This window comes from Panthera leo, chromosome B4 (genome assembly GCF_018350215.1).
Source record: "Panthera leo isolate Ple1 chromosome B4, P.leo_Ple1_pat1.1, whole genome shotgun sequence".
Classification (NCBI taxonomy): Eukaryota; Metazoa; Chordata; class Mammalia; order Carnivora; family Felidae; genus Panthera; species Panthera leo.
Window position 1 is genome coordinate 107,026,226 of NC_056685.1, and position 13,937 is coordinate 107,040,162.

The 13,937-nt window shown below is 35.3% G+C and overlaps 1 long non-coding RNA gene across 1 annotated transcript; it reads right to left on the reverse strand.

Annotated features, from left to right (window-relative positions):
- Positions 1-3,493: 3,493 nt before the first annotated feature.
- Positions 3,494-13,685, reverse strand: LOC122223694. Its single transcript, XR_006204399.1, has 3 exons — positions 13,563-13,685; positions 12,059-12,113; positions 3,494-3,530 (listed from the first exon to the last, which is right to left on the reverse strand). It is a non-coding gene; the product is annotated as an uncharacterized LOC122223694 (long non-coding RNA).
- Between the last annotated feature and the right edge of the window lie 252 nt (positions 13,686-13,937).

Genomic DNA, 13,937 nt, shown 5'->3' on the forward strand with positions numbered 1-13,937 from the left:
TTGCTTCTCTATTGGTTAGACATTATGTCAAATGTACTTTCTGCATAATTGTCTACATCCTTAAAATTCTTGGATTAGTCACCTTCACTAATATGATGGGCTTTAGATCAAAATGACGAAAAAGAAAAAATAGATTAACTTAATTTTCATCTTATAAATTCAAATTATACTTTGTGTTGAATATTTTTTTTACTTTAGAACAATGTGTATTTTCCCAGATCCAGGTTAAAATGCATATTGCCCTACATAGAGGGTAAAAACAGGGTATGCATTTTCAATTTGTTGTCAGAATTGAAAGCAATATTATATCATTCATCTTGTTATGTGGCTTAAATTATAAGTTTTTGGACATTTCTGTCTGTTTTGTACTAAAGAATAATGTAAACTTATTTATTTAATTTTTAAAAAATGTTTATTTATTTTGAATTTGAGAGAGTACCAACGGGACAGGGCAGAGAGAGAGGGAGAGAGAGAGAATACCAAGCAGGCTCCACACTGTCAGTGTAGAGCCTGATGCGGGGCTTGATCTCATGAACTATGAGATCTCAACCTGAGTGGAAATCAAGACTCAGACACTTAACCGACTGAGCCACCCAGGTGCCCCAAGAATAAAAAAAACTTTAAAATCAGTAGAGACCAATAAATTATATTTATTGCACTAATTTTCATATCTTTATGAAAAGAACTATATCCAAGCATGCTGTGTTAACTGCTACCAGGAACTTCTCATGAACATAAATATACATCTCTTTCATGGGGCAAATTTGGACTTAAACTAATATTTTACTCTTTTTTTTTCCATGTTTCTTTTTCACTGGTAGGTCTCCTTATTGATTGCATATTTACATGAAGAATACAAAGAATATTAAATTCTGTCACCATAAGAATGTTACAATTGATGAAAAGATTAAGTGAATTAACCTTTGTAATCACAATACTTTATAAAATAATGAATATCTATTGCCATAAAACATATCCTTAGATCTCACATGTTTTTTTAAAAAAAAAATTTTAATGTTTTTATTTATTTTTGAGACAGAGAGAGACAGAGCATGAGCAGGGAGGGGCAGAGAGAGAGGGAGACACAGAATCTGAAGCAGGCTCCAGGCTCTGAGCTGTCAGCACAGAGCCCGACGCCGGGCTTGAACTCACAGACTGTGAGATCATGACCTGAGCTGAAGTCGGACGCTTAACCTAGCCACCCAGGCGCCCCAATAGTTTTGTTTTTGTTTTTGTTTTTAATGACAGAAGACTTGATAAGCCAGGGAACTACACAAAAGTTGACATTTTTATTAAGCTTTCTCAAATCTTCATTTAAGAAAACTAATCCAAGAATATTTACTGAGTACTTAGTACAATTAAGGCAGAGTTATACTTAAAATTTGTGTCATATCCTCAAGCAACTCACCATCCACATGTGAGATAATACAAATATACTTGAAAGGAACAGTAAGTGCAAAATTTTGAGGGAGTATTTTAGCATTACATGAGCCTTTTAAGACTTTCACGTCTAGCTGAGTTTATATAAGAACAAATTAAACAAATTAAACAAATGAAATCAAATTAAAATATGGATAAACCTTCAAAATATTTCCAGAAACTGGCTTCTTCTGTCTTCTATCCTTCCATCTCCCTGGTGTGAACCACCTTCTGTCTCTCGTCTATGCTACTCAAATAGCCTCCTACCTGGTTGACTTAATCTTGCTCTATCCCTCTACACTTCATTTCTAATAGTAGCTGAAATAGTACTTTGAAATATAAGTCATAACCTGTCCCTCTCATTCTTAAAAATCTGCAATTTCATTCAGAGTACAGTCAAATTCCACAAAATGTCCTACAAGGTTCTCCATGATCTGCTCTCCATCCCTGAACACACTGCACGAGCTTATGTGCAATTCTTGTTCATCCCCTTTGCTCACTCAGCTCCTACCATGTTGGCTTCCTTCGTGCTCTCGAATACACTAAACATGTTCCACCCTTAGGAGGGACTTAGCAATGGTTGTTCCCTCTGCTTGGAACACTTCACACCAAATATCTGCAAGTCAATGTCCTCATCTCCAACTCTGTTCAAGTATCCTTGATCATTCTGTTTTAAATTGCATCCTGCCCTTCAGCACTCTCAATTCTCCCTAATTATTCTTTTTCCATAGCATTTATTGTGTTCTAGTGAACTATAATTATTTGTTATATTTATTGTTTTTTTTTCTTTACGCTCATAAGGTTAAGATTCTTTGTATTTCCAGCTGATGTATCTCAAGCCCATAGAGCAATGCAGGATTCATAGTGGGAACTTCATAAAAATGTGTAGGGTAAATAATCAAATGACTATGTAAACAAATAGGAAATACAAGAGTTTTTTTTTTTTCCCCCTGAAAAGGTCAATTTTTACTAAAATGGAAGTTACCTATATTGTGTTTGGATTTTGTTTATTTTTTAAAAATATTCTTTCATTTCCAATTATAAACTTTTGCTAGAAAGGCTAAAACACTTGCACCAATGCATGTAGAAAGGGTAAGAAATCATAGAAAAAGTATCAATGAACTTCTCTTCACTATTATTGATCAAATTCAGAAGTTCAAAGTTAAAGTCTAATTATTTTGCTATTTACTATTCAAAAAGAAATATCTCTTGTGATGCTATATTAGATAAATTATTAGTTTGATTTTCTAACAGGTAGATCAAAGCTTGGGCTTTGGGCCACTTTCAGAGAGGAGACACCTTATGTAAGTTTATGGAATGAAGAAACTGAATTGCTTCTTCTTTTTGATGAAAACAGACTTCTGATACCTGTTCTGTTCCTATTCCCCTTTCACTGGTGCTGGCACTTCCATTTTTTTCCCATCAGGACGTACATCATGGGTATATGCTTAAGGATATAAACCGAATTATATGAAACACATCCTTATGTTAACTAAAACTCTACTCCTTTCTCTTCTACCAACACCCCCCCCCAAACCCATATTGGAATACTAATATAGTAAATAACTTTGTAGCTAATCTCATTTATTTTCATAAAAATATTTATAAATTCACAAACATTCATTCTTTGCCTACCTGTGAATACAAGGGAGGGATATAGAATAGATGCCAAAGCAGCAGTAAAAAATCACTACTTGGTCAAATTCTGAGCATGTCTTTCAGAAGAACAAAAGTAGGTGTTGTGTTCAACTGCTGCATACTGGCAGCTGACTAGAACTTTGATTAATTGTTTGATTGATGCATTTATTCAGTAGTTACTGATTTTCATGACTCAATATATTGTTTAACAGAGTGCAAATATAAGACAAGACATGGTCCTTGTTTTATTTAATTGTTTTTTTTTTTTTTTTTTTTTTTTTTTTAGAGAACACGAGCCGAGGGGTAGGGGAGCAGGAGGGACAGAGAGAGAGGGGAACAGAAGATCCAAAGAAGGCTCTGAGCTGACAGCAGGGAGTCTGATGCGGGGCTCGAACCCACAAACCTTCAGATCATGACCCGAGCCAAAGTAGGACACTCAAACGACTGAGCCACCCAGGTGCCTCAACATGGTCCTTGTTTTAAAAGAGAAAAAAAAAAATCATTAACTATTAAGAGAAGGGGGGGACATAAAAAGCAAAATTAGAGTATAACATACTAATTTTCAACATGTAAGCAAAAATTCCATAGAAGAAATAGAATGAAAATTTCTCCCCGCTGGAAACAAGGAGCCAATGTTCACTAAAGTTTAGCTCCATGGGTACCATATTCTGAGCATTTTATTATTTTGATTTTGTGATAACTTCTTTGCCTTAAATTTACATAAGAATATGCACTTGTAAACCAAACCTTCCATGCCGATATCAATATGGCATTTCTGGAATGCACACCTAAGTATGTCTGTGTGCTTAGAACCCTCCAATTCCTCCTCCTCCTACCAGTGACTACAGGCCTGTCCTAACTCAAACCTCAGCCTTTATGTCTCTTATTCCTCTATCACACTTTGCTTTTCTAAGATCAACCAGCTCACTTTTCCAAGGACTGTGCTCCTTTTCGGTTCAACAATATGGAAAACCTTATAGCTTCCTCCAAAACAAACCATGCTTTTTCGAATCTTTGCTTATGCTGTTTTTCTTGCCTAGAATAAAATCACAACTTTTTTCCCTAGTAAACTCTGTTTATCTTTTAAAATTTACTTATGTCCGTATTTTACGAAGCCTTCTCTGAGGCCACAGTCACGCATTTCTACTTGCACCCCTGGAATTGCATTTAAGTTTTTCTTTTACATTCATCATAATGTACTTTAAATGCTTTTTTTTTTTTTTTTTTTTTTTTTTTTTTTTGAGAGAGAGAGAGAGAGTTCAGGCATGAACACACTAGTGGGGAGGTGAGAGGGAGACAGAGGATGGGAAGGGGGCTCTTTGCTGGATTCTGAGCCGGCACTCAACAGTGAAATCATGACCTGAGCCAAAATCAAGATTTGGGCCCTTAAACGACTGAACCACCCAGGCACCCCTCATCACAACACATTTTAAATGTTTGATGATTTCCCTGTGTCTGGAGCACCTTGAGAACAAAAGGCATAACATTCATTTATATTTCCATTATCTCTCACAATACTGGCATACACTACCTGATCAATAAATACTAAGTAATTAAAATAAGTATAACTTGGCCATTTCATAAGTTGTTGTTGGTGCCAATAGAAATGTTTTTAAAGCATCTACGTTTATCATTTACCTCTCAATAAGAGCTAGTTTACCAGAATCTCCTGACCTAAACAAATTCATGATTTTATGTGAGATTCATAGGAAAAAAAACCACATTAGTACATTAAGGTTACTCTTTAATTTTTTTTAAATTTATTTTTATTTTTATATATTTTTTTAATGTTTATTTATTTTTGAGAGAGAGTCAGAGCACAAGTGGGGGAGGGGCAGAGAGAGAGGGAGACACAGAATCCAAAGCTGGCTCCAGGCTCTGAGCTGTGCACAGAGCCCAAAGTAGGGCTTGAACCCAGGAATTGTGAGATCATGGCCTAAGCTGAAGTTGTATGTCCAATCAACTGAGCCACCTGGGAGCCCCAAGTTTGTGTTTTATTTCTGAGAAAAAGAGAGAGAGAGACAGACAGACAGGGAACAAGTGGGGTAGGGACAGAGAGAGAGAGGAGGCAGAGAGCCCCAAGCAGGCTTTGGCTCAAAGAACTGTGAGATCATGACTTGAGCTGGAATCAAGAGTTGCCTGCTTAACTGACTGAGCCACCCAGGCACCCCTAAGGTTACTCTTTAAAACAGGAATTATACCTTAGAGAATGTGATCTCCGTGTAACTAACTACTTTTCAAGCTTACAACTTTGAAATATGTTATACACAGTTAACTCTCTTCTATTATATCTTCATCTGGAATCACTTTTCAAAACTATCAACATTTATCTAACTTTCATTCACAACTCCCAAGTCAGCAAAGTATGTATCTTTGTTTCCAAGTGAAGTAATTGCTAGGTACCCCATGAAATAGTTTCCAAGTGATGGAGTACCCAAGCTGGCAAAGAAAATTTGTTACTCTAAAAGGTGTATATTAGGGGCGCCTGGGTGGCTCAGTCAGTTAAGCGCCCAACTTTGGCTCAAGTCAGGATCTCAGGATTCCGGAGTTTGAGCCCTGCCTTGGGCTCTGTGCTAAGAGCTCAGAGCCTGGAACCTGTTTCAGATTCTGTGTGTGTGTCTCTCTCTCTCTGCTCCTTCCCAACTCACACCCTGTCTCTCTCTCTGTCTCTCAAAAATAAATGAACATTAAAAAATTTAAAAAATAAAATAAAAGGTACATATTAACTTTCTATTTGTAAGAAAGATTGACACCTGAATTGCCTAGATTGTTATTATTTCAGGTGGGAAAGGAAATATAAAAAAACCCAGTGATATTACAACAAAAGTTGATTCTACTGCTCTTTGTGTATTGACTTATTTCAGTGCATCATATTTCTCTAATCTCACTGACTTAACACATTGGCCAATTGGTCCGGGTTTACAGATCTTTACCTCTTGAGAAATGATCCCATATTTGTTGCCTGACAATATGTGAACCATTACTATTAAAGTAATTCATCTGCTACTGAGAATTAGTTTTATAGTCATCAGATCATACCAGCGAAATAGTATGGTTAAATTAGAATGTTGATTTCTAGGTCAGAGGTTTCTTTAGTTATTGTAGTGATTTGTCTGGGGGTAGAGAGATAAGTTGAAAGGAAGAATTCCTTACTGCCCTCATATTTTAAAAAATCGGGGGCAAAATCTTAATATTCCTAAATTACAGATTAATTTTAATACAAATAATAAAGTTAGTTTATAATACAAAGAAAGTGACACACAAAATCTATAGCTGGATGACAACATCCACTAGACGAGTCTGACAGGGGTGTAGGTCTAGTATTAACTTTAAGAGACAATTTATCTTACACTGGTTCAGTTTGGAAACTACAAAGTCGGTAGCAATTATGACTTCAACCTACTTTTGAAGACATGTATGAATCTACAATCAAGGTATAGCAAACATCAGCACATCTTTTTACCCTTAAACATGGTCACATTGGTGTTTGGAATTGAAAGCAATGTTTTGTGATTTTGGACGTGTGGCTGGGAAAAGAAAACAGAAGACTGTGTTAAAAAGCCAGTTTCACTGATCAACGTATTAGTACTAAACAACGTCTGGACTCCGTGATTTTGTGTCCTTTCCTGTGTTAATATCACGATCTCCAAAATCTGTATTTGTGTCTGTAATTGTCATCATCCACCACCCAATTTCAAAAGCAATCTCTGCATATTCTGTGTTCCTCACTTTGTATTCTAAACCCAGATGCTATACTAATTTTACAATCCCATTTCCCAATAATATTATTGCCTAAAACTGGACACTGAATATGATTTTATATACAGATATTTATAGATAGAATTAAAAAAAAAAGAGGCTAGCGACATAGAGATGTTATTTATCTGGGCAATACAATAGTAAAAGATGGACATTATAAATCCAGCTTTGTTACCAGCCCTTAAGTCAGTATTGAAAAATGTGCAGGTCTTCCCATATACCCAACATAATTCTCCATAAACATTTCTGCACATACATAGATGTCACTCTGGTAGGGGTATGTGTTGTCTATTAGAAATTAAAGCCTGTAAATGATGTTTGATGGAAGCAAATTAGGTAATTGATAATTAACCAGGAGCAGAGGGAGGGATAAAAATTGCTACAAATTTGTTGCCAAGTTCAATACCTCTGAAAAGGATGGATTTGTTAACACTACTACCTAGTGCTTTTTGCCACAATTATTTGTAGCCAAGCTTTCCAAGCATAGTTAAATAGCCCACTGTTGGCACTTTAATCCAGTGTTGTATTTTCTCAGCAGCCAAATGTGTTGGGTCTATACACAGATGCTGGCAGTAACCAGAGGCATTGGAAACAGTGAATGCATAATATCCTTCCTGATATAACCTCATAAGATCGTCAAATATGGTTATAATTTTCACTTTAGAAATTAGGCCATTCTTTAATAACTTAAGTTAAAATAACTTAAGTTAAGTGCATTGCTAAGGAGATTAGTGCTAATAGAATACTTTGTATAATCAAAAAACACAAATGATCAAATGATCATGTATAAAACCACATGAAATCATTTGATCTCTATAGTGATTTTCATGTTTATACCATTTATATTATATATTACATTAAAAGTGATTGACCACATGAAGAAATAAAAAATACTATTGCAGTAAAGTTAATATAGGTTTAAAATGGAGCAATTAATGTGTTTGTAATATTGTGCTGGTACTTTTTTAAAATTTTATAAATGCATTTTCTTTTTATTTTAGTTAAGTTATAACCCAAGCCATCAAATATGGTACACATTTCTTTTAAAATACAAATCATGCTTCCAGGAAAATTTGTACAAGCTCAAAAATTTCAGTTAAATGTTAGAAAAGATAAAGAAAACCATAGTTGGGTAAAATGAACTTAACTATATTTCTATTACATGGCACTTATGTGAAACAAAATTAAGATTTTTAAATGAATGGAATAGTCAAATATTCTTATGGTGTGGTGTACTTTCTTCTAAGACATGCCTCCTTTTTTCAGTTTAGTGTATACTTAATATTGCACAGCAATCACTTATGTAATAGAAATACCTTTCTTTATTTACCTATTAAGCTCATATTTATTCATTCCCTTCTATATGCCCTACATTGAATTTTTTTTAAGGAATGAAGTACATAGTGTGTGTCTTATGATTTGTTTGTAGTTAGCATCAATTCCTTTGAGAAAAATGCTCATTTCTTATACCACGAAATTCTGATAAAGTGGCCCATTGAGGAGCCCTACCTCTCCCATTACAGTGGTGAGCATGTGATACAGGCCAATAACAAAAAAAAAAAAAAAAATGATTTCATTTCTCTAGCTAATTGGTGTTCTTTTTAGGGTTTGATATAAGTGCTGAGAGAGCGAGAGAGAGAGATGCTCTCTCTCTCGCTCTCTCTCTAGGAAAGTAAGCTTCATAGATGTAAGCCCAAAGGTGCTAGTAGCTGAGAGAGGTTGCCTGGGAATGAAGTCTACACAGAGGTAAGCTTAGACAAGATGTGCAAAAAGCAACTGCAGCCACTTGAGAATGATCAGAAGAATCAAAGAATTAGTCAAATTGGAACATGATCTTGAGCAATAAATAGGATACTAATACGTATAGATGAGTGGGAATATTTCAGGCTTGAAGGAAAGCACAGACACATGTGGAGAAGTAATTAAGTTCCTTCCTTGTTTCCTTCTCTCTTTGCTGTCTGCCTTCCTGCCTTCCTTCTTTCCTTCTCTTTTTTCTTCCTTCCCTTTCTCCACTGCCCTATACATTCCCCCCCCTTTCTTCCTCCCTTAAGTATTTTGGGGATAACCATAAACCATAATGGATATTGAGAACAAAATTGGAGAATAAAATTGAGAATAAACTTGGAGTCCCTAACCTCTAGGATTGTAGGGTCCAAATGCAATACTTCTGTATTTCTTTGATGGAAGTGAAAATGATTTACACAAATCCCCCCCTTTTTTTTCTGTCCCATCTAACATTCAGGTAATAGAACAATTCTAGAAATAGAAATATATATGTTTTTAAAAGAACACATTTTGTGGAAAGTGGTTTTAAGTCCTTGAGCTATGTCAAGAAACCACAATTTATAAATTATCTATTTAGAATAAGATAATTTAGATAAGCAGAAGATAAATGAATTGTTTTTTACATAAAATGTCTAGATTTCTTTGAAAGTATAATATAATTAATAAATGCTAAGTTCTTCTGACTCTACTGCTATGCCACATGACATGCATCTTGAAAATAACATTTTCAGAAACTTATTTAAAAACTGTGATACTGATGATTTTTAATATGACTTAACTAATTACCAGATGAAACTTGTGAGTAGAAAGTCAAGTAGAAAGGTATTTGTTTCCAAAAAGTGGATAATTTGATGAAAAAAAGAGAGGAATAATAAATAAAAAAATTTTAAATTACACACACAGACACACACACACAGACATACACACACAGTGGAAATGTTTCCACACTGTTAAAAGATCAATCTCACCTTAATGTGACAAAAATTTAACTTCAATTAATTTTAACAATTCTGAGAAATTAAATTAATAGCCAAACTAGAGAGAGAGCCCAAATGTCCATTAGCTGATTAATGAATAAAGAAGATGTGGCATATATATATATATATATATATATATATATATATATGATGGATTATTACTTAACCATCAAAAAGAATGAAACATTGCCATTCGGAACGATGTGGATGGAACTAGAATGTATTATGCTAAGCAAAATAAGTCAGTCAGAGAAAGGAAAATACCATATGATTTCACTCACACATGAAATTTAAGAAACAAAATGGTAAACATATGAAAAGGGGGGGGGGGAGAGGAGAGAGGGAAGCAAGCCACAAGAGACTCTTAACAATAGAGAAAAAAATGAGGGTTGATGGAAGGAGGTGGGTGGGAGATGGGCTAGATGGGTACTAAGAAGTGTACTTGTGATGAGCACTGGGTGTTGCATGTAAGTGAGGAGTCACTGACTTCTCCTGAAGCTAATACTTGCACTAAAATTTAAATAAATAAAAAAATAAACAATAAAAACAGATAAATAGATCGATGATAGATAGATCTTCAAAATAGTGGAATCTTCTTTTTTTTTATATTCCCATCTATGAAATTGCTTGCATTTTATGGCCAGAAAATACTGACAGATAATCAAAAATGTTAATTTCATAACTCTTTATGATAAAATGGAGAATGGAATTAAGATTTAGATATTCAAAGTTATTTCTATTCAATATGCTTTGGTTTATTGTTTTCCCAATTTGACCTTGGTCTATAGCTAAAAGTATTTTTTCTATTATAAACTGTATTCTTAAAATATGCATTTCACAAATTTGCCTCTTAAAATAGAAAATAAATTTCCACGTAAATTACTCTACTTACTTATATTACCTAAAAATAAGGACAGTAAAGTGAAAACTTTGCAATTAACTATTTCATTTAATATGAAATTTACACAATATTATTTTAACAGATGTTTGCTTCACCATTTACACTGTTTAAGCACACAATAACCAATTTTGTCAGGTTTGAACTGAAGTGTTTTTAATAAAAATTTAAGATAAAAATGATGTTTGACTATAGTAGAAATACGCATTATTCTATTATTTAATGAAGTGCCCATAATTATACATATATAGGTAGTTCATAAATTATAAACATAATTTTTCCAAAACTTTACTTATGCAAAGAAAAACAATGGTGACTTTCCTAAACAACTCCACAAAAATTTCATCCACAAATCAGATGTCCTAGAACACATGAATACTGTATTACTCTCTGTGTGTAAGGCTACTCAGAGAACATAAGATTAAAAATTGAAACTGTAATGGGGCACCTGGGTGGCTCCACTGGTTAAGCCTCTGACTCTTGATTTTGGTTCAGGTCATGATCTCACAGTTCCTGAGACTGAGCCCCGCGTTGGGCTCTGTGCTGACAGCATGGAACCTGCTGGGGATTCTCTCTCCCTCTCTCTCTCTCTACCCCTCCCGTGCTTGCACACACACTCTCTCTGTCTCTCAAAATAAATAAACATTTTATAAATGAAAATTTAAGAACAATGTAGTTGAACAAAATGCAATAGGAATTACTGATGAGAAAGAAATTGAAAGGAGCATTTTATTTGGTTTTTCAAACATTTCTCTGGGTAAATACATACTATTAAAGCAAGGATATGTTTTTACAACAATATTACAGTATTGGACATTGTGGTAACCTCTAATTATCCATAACTTTCTTTCCAAAATGTTAGCCCAGTGGTTTGTAAGACTGATCTCAGCTCTAGTTCTGTGATCTTATTAGTCTAAGCACTTGTCCTCAATGCTGCCAGCACATTAGAATGAACAGGAAGGGTTCTTAAAACTGCTGATGCTACAGTCTCACTTCTATGGCCTCCGATTAGTAGCTTTTGCTTCTCAGGTCTCTATTGTGTAGCCGTAAATGAGAATCACTGGTCTAAGTTAATCACAATACTATTAATCTACCCAGTGAGTGTTTTGGGAATCAGGATTGGTTCAGATCTGGATATGATTTGTAGGTTCTTGTTAGACCGTGGCCCTTTGTCTCTCTGGGCAAGTCAGAGACCAGATGGCCATTACAGATGAAAGCTGTAATGCACTGTCTGTGGGTGAGGCTTAGTGACTACAGATAAACTGCATAAGACATAGAAAGATGGGTGAAGGTACATTTTTAGAAAATACATCTGATATTCACATTTTAGATCCCAATGTCATGGTTTATTAGAGCCAAATTTGGTAGTTTTGTAAGTTAAGGAAATGAGAACATCAGAGTGAGCTGGAGAGGGATATAACTTGGTAGGCCCACCCTCAGGACTTCCCACAAGCTGGAAGGACTGTAGTATTGCCACAACATGACCAGACACGACCAGGAAAACTAGAAGACATCACTAATTACATATCCCAGCTGATATCTCTCCTCAGTACGGGCGTTCTTCCTTGGTGAGCTGACTTACCTGACAGAGATGTGATGTGAAAGGTATGCTTACGCAGGACACGACCTTTTCCATCCTAGGAAGAGTTAGAAGAGTAAGGTGGAGTTTAAGACAATACCTTAGTTACACGGAAGACTAAGTAGAGGAGGCCTAATTTATGATGAGCCCTAATCTTAAAATATACATTTTAAGATTTCTTCCCAGGTGCCTGGATGGCTCAGTGGGTTAAACGTCTGACTCTCAGTTTCAGTGCAGGTCATGTTTTCAGTTCGTGAGTTCGAGCCCTGCATCGGGCTCTGTGCTGATGGTACGGAGCCTGTTTGGGATTCTCTCTTTCTCTGCCCCTCCCACGTCATTCTCTCTCTCTCTCTCTCTCTCTCTCTCTCTCTCTCACCTCCCCCTCTCTCTCTCAGGGGGAAAAAAAAAGAAGAAGAAGAGAAAGAAGAGATTTCTTCCCCATGTCCTATGATTAGAGTTCTTCCAGGTCACCTTGTGACTGTTCTCAGGGATTTTTGAAGTGCCCCAAACCTGGTCTCCCAACTTCCAATGTTTGTCAAGCTGTTGGTTTTAACAGCTATCATAGTTGGGAAGCTGTTGGTTTTTCAAGGCTACTGTGGAGTTGGGAAAGGGAAAGATAAAATGCTGCAAAATTCGCTGTTTTTCATCAAGATTCTGTAATTTCTCTTGAGTAAATACTCCTCAGATTACTGCAAGCCTTTAATTAATCATTGAAAATGTGATTTTTAATAGTTATCTATAGTTTTCTCATTGCTCTTATGGAGAAATAGATTTCCATTGTCTTTACTGCACCACTCCAGAAATACTGTGTTCCACCCATTTTGAAGGACTTTTATCTACTTTATCTCCAGTGGGAATTTGATATAAACATAGATGCTATCTCCTTACTCTAGATAGTTAGAGCCTTTCCTGTGGTTTTAATTAAATCAAGACTTAAAATCTTTGTGTAGCTTCTGGGGTCAATTATAAAGAATATTTCAGTGATTATGGCATTAAATGTGATAGACTAGATATAATTTTACATTGCACTGACATATGATGAATTTATTTTTTTTTTAATATTTTCAGAGAAGAAGGAATTGAGATAAGTGGGGAATACTATTTGTCAGAACACATATATAAATCAAGAATTCTAAATGAGAGAAGGCTGAAGTCTAGAGCTAACAAATTAAATAGAACCCCATATGATGTCATCAGAGCATTTCTTCCTGGAACTTATCAAGATGAGTATGAAAATTTGTGGGAGGAGAGAGCTACTCGGCACTAACCATCTAGAACGAATAGAACGAATAATCAGAACCTACTGATTAACAAAAATGACATAAAGAAATCATATGGCAGTAGTAATGTAAAGGCAAGGAAGGAAGTTATAATCAGAAAGGAATAAAAGCTTTCCCCAGGAGAATCCTGAGACGTGGACTAAAATAAATGATAATATCCTATATATTAACCAAAGTAATTAATACCAGTTTCTGCAACAGATCACCCCCAAAGTTTAGATACTTACCACAAGGTTTGTTTCTCATTCACATCATATCCAGTGTGGCTCAGGTGGCTCTTCTACAAGAACTTTGCTCTAACTAAAGTCTGAACAATCCAGACTGTTTCCGTTTTGCAACTCCACCTTCTCAAATTGTTTCCAGTGACACAGAGTAGAAAAAAGATGAAGTGAAGACACCCATGCACTCTTGGCTGCCTTAACATAAAGTGACCCATATCTTTTTTTTTTTTCCCCTCACGGTAAATTGGTGGCAAGTTATCCCATTTACCCTTTACATGTGAGTTTTCTGAAATATAGGGGGACACTTGGATATTCGATGAACACTGACAATCTCTACCAGACTTTTACAATCTAAAAACTGAACACTCAACAGTGCAACTA